Source organism: Pinus tabuliformis, chromosome Q, assembly GCF_031772625.1.
Source record: "Pinus tabuliformis cultivar Carrire ecotype Pingquan chromosome Q, CPIR1, whole genome shotgun sequence".
Lineage (NCBI taxonomy): Eukaryota > Viridiplantae > Streptophyta > Pinopsida > Pinales > Pinaceae > Pinus > Pinus tabuliformis.
The window spans coordinates 26938012-26945609 of NC_142296.1; positions in this window are offsets into that span (position 1 = coordinate 26938012).

The following is a 7598-nucleotide window of genomic DNA, read 5'->3' on the forward strand; positions in this document are numbered from 1 at the left end:
CTACCACGCAGGTACACTAGGAAGTGATCGTTGGTGTCACTGTTCATGATGGGATGTCTGATTTAAGGTAAAAAGGAGCGGGCAACAGGCATTTAAGACACAGATTAAGGACAAGATTTGGGACGATCTGCCACCAAGGAAGCATTAATGACTTAGATGTGGGGGGAACAGTCGAATTAAAATTCAAAAGGCACTATAAAACTCCATGGGCTAGCCACGAGACAACACTTGCTCATATAAGATTTTAGCTATTACGTAGAGCATAGAGTGTTGAGCACCAAGTGGTATTTGAGCCCCTAAGCTCGCGAACACACAGACAGTTTGAACAGGATGACAGCTATCAGGAGAGGTGTGGGTTTTGTAGAGAGTACCGCCGAAGAAGCCACGCTGAACCCTATGGTGTAGGATGTCCCCAGAGATGCTGAGGATGTGCCAAAAATTCTAAAATCACCTTGGACACCGAGGCCCAAGAAGGATAAACAGGCAATGGGACCAGTCCACATGTCCCCGCGAAATCCGTGATTTGGTAAACTTTCCATGGAAGAAAATGGCAAGATTGTCACCATCGAGATAGATGATGAGGAGGAGGTCCGATAGGCTCTCGTAGATGAGATAGAGGTAGATGAATAAATGGAAGAAGACACCTAGCTGGTGCGCGTTGCAGCAAAATTTCCCGACTACATCCCTTTGCAGAAAGGGAAAGCCAAGGTACCCAAGTATTTTGATGCCGCTAAGAGCGCACTCCAAACCCTACTTTTCCGTGATGGAATAGTGTTTGAGGCCTCACCCCTGGGCCGCGTGCCCATAACGAAGTTTGAAGATTGGGACCTCGCAGACAGCAAGAAGTTCCCACATTTAGAGACTAACAACCTCATGAAGCAGAGCATGGAGGGGTCAGTTACAACACTAGAGCCACGGAAATTTGCTGCGCAGAGTAGAGAAGGCCGGGCTGATTAATCTACTATGGATTCCACACTTTCACCGCACACCTATCACAATTTTTGTCATCAAACAGCTGCTTTTCCTGGTGTACGATGGGTACTTATGGTTAGAGGAGCCTATTCCTATCACGGTGGATCTTATCAACAGGATTTCCTGACTCCCCTGTAAGGGAAAGGATCGCGCGGAGATAGCCAGTAAAAGCGGAGATTTTGCGCTCGCAGAGGCCATGAACAAGAATTACAAACTAGAAAAGAAGAAGAGGGATTACGCAATCAGTATCATTAAGGATAAAGGGGTGCACGTAGCCACCCAACTCCTAGCTGGGAAGGTGATGAGAAAATGCCACGAAGACGAGGTACCAACGTCAGTAGTTGTGTTGGCGGAACAATGCATGGATGGGGTCCAATTCAACTGGATCGAGTTCCTCTGTGAAGAGTTCCTCACTAACTACAAGGAAGCTCAAGAGAAAGGCAAGATCTTCTATTACGCATGGTTTCTCTTGTCGATTTTGCTGGTAACAGGGGAACTACCCGAGGACAGTCAGTTCCCTAATATTGAATAGGACTTACCAGAGGCCGTAACATACGCATCGCTCGAGGCTACTAAGGAAGCCATGCGGATCCACGAAACAAAGATCTTCTGGGTGATCATGGAGACGAGCATCCGGATGTGGATGAGCAGGAGACCGTGCCTATCCCCCACTGTGTACAATAGTCTACGGAGATTTGCAGACTTCAAGGCGGATATGCATAATGTGTATATCAAGGCATGTAAATATCTGGCGTAGAACTAGACCAAGCTATCCTTCATCGCTATTGATGGTGCGATCTTCTCTATGCTAGAATCATGGCCTCCTGAGTGGCGTGCCCCAGATCTGGCGGAGAAGGATAGAACAGTAGCACAAAAGAAAAAGGATGCAACCAAGTTACATGTCACGAAGTTGGTCCAACAGAGGCGCAATGAACAAGCAGCCTCGGAGGTAAGGGCTACCCGCGAAGCAGCGAAGGTAGCCACATGACAGACAAAGGCCACCAAAAAAGCAGCAGCAGCATAGGTAATAGGGGCCACCATGATGCAAGAGGAAGGGGGTCAGAACGTGTCTATAGGACAGGGACTAGATACAATAGAAAGTGCAGACCCGAGCACAACGTCCACCCAACTAAAATGGTCGTGTGTCACAAAGAGATCAGGTCCACGAAAGAAGGTCAAGGCATCCAAACTAGACATCGAACTAATTACACTGACCGAAGGCAACCTCTATGACATTGACGACACGGTTCGCGAGCTCACCAGGGAAGCACTCCAGGAAGCCATGACGGAGCAACAGATTGTGCTAGGGACCCTATAGGCGCAGCTACTAGAACTTCAGGTGTGGCCCCCATAGGAAGGAACAATAGCTGCCTACGGCACCACAGGTACATTAGCAGCAAAGCAGCTACTGTGCACAAAGATGGCCAGCATAATAGTGCTACCGAAAAGAGCATTAACAATGGAGAGTGAGGAGGACAGAGCCACGGTGGGCAGGATTAAGGGACTTGGCCTAAATTTGGCTGCCCTTCGGCAGGACACATTGTACTAGTTGCAAGATGGCATAACAGTAGAGCTACGCTTCTGGGAAGGCTGTGCAATCCAGGTATTGAGTGAGCAGAAGATCAACATCGAATAGCTTAGCCTACAGCATGACGAGCTAGTGTCATAGAATCGATAAATCGCGCAAACAATGGTTGAAATGTTCCAGCGCATTCCAGAATTATCCATCACCGCAGAACTACCAACCGAGATGCAGATCCACTACCTGGCAAGTGGAATCAAAAGCATGTGTGAGGAAGCGACGTGTGTACAACTGGATTTGAACCTCTAGATTGTTGAGCTACGGCTGAAGGCACAGCCTTCCACTCCTCTAGAAGTTAAATAACAACGCATTAGCGCAATTCAGATAGGATTGGAAGAAATTGGAAGGGCGATGTAGGACTGCACCAGTATGTTGGACCAAGCGTTCAGCGTCCTCACATCCTTGCAGGAGGACCACAACACACAGTGACTGGAAACAAAGGTGTGCGAACTGCAGCAACAATATGATAGTGTTAGGGGAACAGCACAGGAAGTCATCCTCACCCAATGGTTGGCAAAGATGCAGCAAGAAAGGGCACTGAAGGAGCAGGTGGATGCTGCAAGACAGAAAGAGGCACTTCTCAAAGCATGCGTCCAGCCTTGGATTGATGAAGCCTTCACCATTATGACTGAGATTGAGGGCAAGCTCACGTGGATGCAGGGACTATATGTGCTAAGACAGATAGCAGAGCCTCATAGAGAAGTAATAAAAGAGCACATGCAACAGGTCTAGCAAATAATAGAACAGTGTGCCACGGACCTCCAAGCAGTATGAGATCAGTTCAAGGGGCTCCATTCGAAGATCACCGCACCAGCAGAGTGACTCGGGATGAGTCACATTGATTATGTTGGGGGCCTGTTGGGCATGGAATCCCCCCCACAACATGTTTTGGGGCTCAAAGCCCAAGTTTTCGTCAAAGTTTTTGTAAGACTCTGCAAATTGTAGGCGTGGACCATGAAGTAGAGGTTAAATCATAGGGCTATCCGCCCTAAAGCAATGTATTGTAATGTAAAGTCAAGTTAGCCTACCCATGGTCCGCGGACCATGGGATTGTATAAATAGAGCGCAGCTCTAAGTGTAAGAGGAGGAATGCTTCTAGAGAAGAATAGGAATGGTTCAAGCTTAGAAGAAGAGTCTCAGTGTACTGGGTCGTAGTGGTAGGAAGAGGCTCTGTAGCTGAGTGCGCAAAGGCCTAGTAGAGCCCGTAACTAAGTGCGCAGACCCCTGCAGCTAAGTGCGCAGGGCAGTGTCGAGTCTATAATCTAGATCGAAGATTAATAAAGAGAAGTTGATTCCTATTTTGGTGTATATGTTCTACATTATCTTCTTTACATTTATATTGGTTTATTTTATTCTGCACTCTGATATGATTGCGGAATATGATGTAATAATCATTAATCTTATACACACAAGTTAAGTAATTGGGTAATAATATATTAACAGTGAGAAACTTGGGTATTATATGGGTTGCACCCTAGGTAGGGCTGCACGGAAGCAGCAACACAGATTGTGAAGGCATAGCAAGTCCACGTAGCAATGGGCCAGACCGTGAACCTCGAGAAGCCCATCATACATCCCCAGGGTGTGGAAACCTGGTTCTAGCACCCTCCCATACTACTTTGGGTGAGACCTCAGTCTAGTAGTCCATTCAGGAGTGCAGACTGTTGCCAAAAGGGCCAGTAGTATCGGGATTTGTTTAGCTAAATCACCTCTGAACCTGGGTTAGGCCCATACAAGCCAACAAGGGGTAAGGGAAGGTTGATTCAACCGATGGTTGTAATCGCTCTCCCGACATTAATATAGAACTGTACTTGTATTGTCCACTCCATGATTTTGGTACTATAATTCATTTATATGTTTATTCATGTCTTTTAGCATGACTGGCTTAGTTATGTGCAACTAGATGTCTTCTATATGTTTATGCATTGATTATCAAGATTTTATGCTATGATTATGTTTGTCTTTTCTATGTGCAGATGTTGGCCTAGTGGGGCCTAACCCAAGTTTAGAAGTGATTTAGCCAAGCAAATCCCAGTACTACTGGCCCTTTCGACAACAATCCGCAGAACAAGGATTGAGGTCTCACCTGAAGTAGTATGGGAGCATGTTGGAACCAGGTTTCCGCACCCTGGGGATGTCTGATATGGGGCGATAGGTATGCGATTCAACCTTCACGCTTACTAGATTACGCACACCAGCGAGCTCCTTGCGTCCTGTGGTACTGCCTTCGCACAACTCTAGCCGCAGTGTGACCAATGTTAATTTACTCAAGTCTCCCTTAATTAGGTTCTATTCACTAATTACTTAGAAGGTTTTCATACATAAGCATTCATACAAGAGCATGCATATAAATAAACAGATACCATTAACACATAACATCAATATATATATCTACAAAATAGATGCACAATATGTCAAATCAACTTAGCTTTATTAATAATCCTTTTCAAGTTCAATTCATTACAGACCTGACTCTGCCTTGTGCACTCAGCTGCAGGTGTCCATGCACTCATTTGTGGACCCTACTAGGCCTCTACAGAATCAACTGCAGAGCCTCTACCTACTACCACGACCCAATACACTTCAAATCCACTTCTATCTTCTAACCATGCCTTCGCATCTATCTATTTTCCTTTTCCAAAAAAACTATCTTTACACTTAGAGCCTCGCTCTATTTATACAATCCCATGGTCCACAGACCATGTTAGGCTAACACAAATTTACATTAAATTACATTACTTTAGGGCAGACAACCCTATGACTCATCTCCTAGACTTTTGCACTCCGCGCCCGCATTTCATGAGGTCTTTACATTACACTGACCAAAACTCAGGCTTTAAGCCCCAAAAACATGCTATGGGAAGATCTGCTGCCCAACAGGACCCCAACACAATCATCGTGACTTGTCCTAAGACACTCTGCTGGTATGGTGATCTTTGTGCGATGTCCATGCAGCAGGTCTCGCGTAGCTTGGGTGTCCGCAACACACTGTTCTACTTCCTGTTGTACTCGTTGCACACATATCTCTAAACTTTCGTGAGAAGGGTCACATTCCTGTCCTACCACATAAATTTCTTGCATCTACACTGTAGGTGTTAACCCCGTACAGAAATTACCTACATACGAATTCTAAATCACAGAAAAATAAACAATGCAAGAGCATAACACATAAAACACATATACACAGAGATTTTCCCCTGGATCCCAAAACTGGGACTACCAGCTTGATTTTTCATTATATTCCTTTCAATGTTACAATACATATTTATACATGCCGAAGCATCCAATACCATGGACCGAAAACCATCGCGTCCAAAACCATGGACCGAAAAACCATAGGTAGGTTCGCCCAACCTAATATAGGGTCCAAAAAAAAATTTCCCGGGGCACTACCCCAAACCCCGTAGAGGGGGGCTACCCACCCCCCTCAAACCCCCCAGACAGGGGGGGCTACCACCCCCCCTGTGACCCCCCCGCTGCGCAATCGGCGCAATGAAGGGGGGGCTCTGCCCCCCCTCTAACCCCCCAGTTCACTACGTCGGTTAGTCGTGGAAAGAATATAACACAACCCAACAATCTCCCACTTGTTGTTTTCTTTCCACAGGGGGCCACAGGAGAGCTTAGTCATTTGTCCAGTCTTGAAATGCCCATTGTTTCTCTACACCAAGAGAACTTCTCAGAGCTCACAGGTTTTTGTCAATGCATCTGCAGTATTCTTCAAAGTGTCCACCTTTACCAGCAACACCTTTTTGTCTTCTATCATATCCCTCACAAAGTGATACTGAACATCGATGTGCTTTGTCTTTGAATGATAAGCAGGGTTCTTTGCCAAGAAAATTGCACTTTGGCTATCACAGTCTATTCTTATAGCTCCCTGTACTAACCCCATACTTGAACACAATCTCTGCAACCAAACTGCTTCCTTGCTTGCATGAGTGGCTGCCATGTATTCTACCTCTGTAGTTGATAGTGCCACTACAGATTGTTTCTAACTCATCCAACTGACTGCACCTCCAAATAGGTTAAACACATACCCACTTGTAGATCTTCTCTGATCCAGATCTCCAGCCCAGTCTGCATCAACAAAGCCATGAATATCCAACACTCTGTCCAATCCTGGTCTTCCTTGGTAGCACAAACCATAATCACTAGTGCCACGCAAATACCTGAAAACCCGCTTCACTGCTGTCCAGTGCTCCTTCCCTGGTTTTGACATAAACCTGCTCAATACTCCCACTGCATGTGCAATGTCTGGTCTAGTACAGACCATTGCATACATCAGGCTACCGACTGCACTCGCATATGGAACACGGGACATGTCCTCTTCCTCTTCTTGTGTCTTGGGACACTGTTCAGCAGATAACCTCACACCTACAGGAATAGGAACCTTCACCGATTTACTATCCTGCATATTAAACCTCTGCAGTATTGTCTCGACATACTTCCTCTGGTTTAACCAGAGATTCCTCTTTGCCTGATCTCTTTTAATTTCCATGCCCAAAATATAGTTTGCAGCACCTGTTAGAAAATTATATATTACGGAGCAATGGAACACATAAAATATTGCAGAAATATAAACAAAGAAAACGCACAAAACAAGAGAGACACAGATATACGTGGTTCACCCAGTTTGGGCTACGTCCACCCCGAACAGCCAGTCCTTCCTTTCTATTATCCAGGAAAATGAAGAGACACAACCTACAGCAAATCGTTGTAATATCCTCTGTTTTCTCTCACAGTCTCACCTCTCTGTTTCTCGCTCACAGAATACACATATATCACACAGCCTCAAATACAATACCCTCATACAAAAAGAGGGGTTGCCTTCTAGGGCAAAAAACCCTAAAATAAACATAAGTTCTACCGTCAGATCATCCGCCTAATGAACGGCCCAGATTGACTGGAAGTTACTATACTTTTACAAGGCAATTTTACAGCGAATATTTTATGGGCGGCGTTGCCGCCCCCATTTCGAACTGGGGTCCTATGTGGGGATACCTTTGAATATAGAATATAATCAGGCTCCACACCCAACAATCTCCCA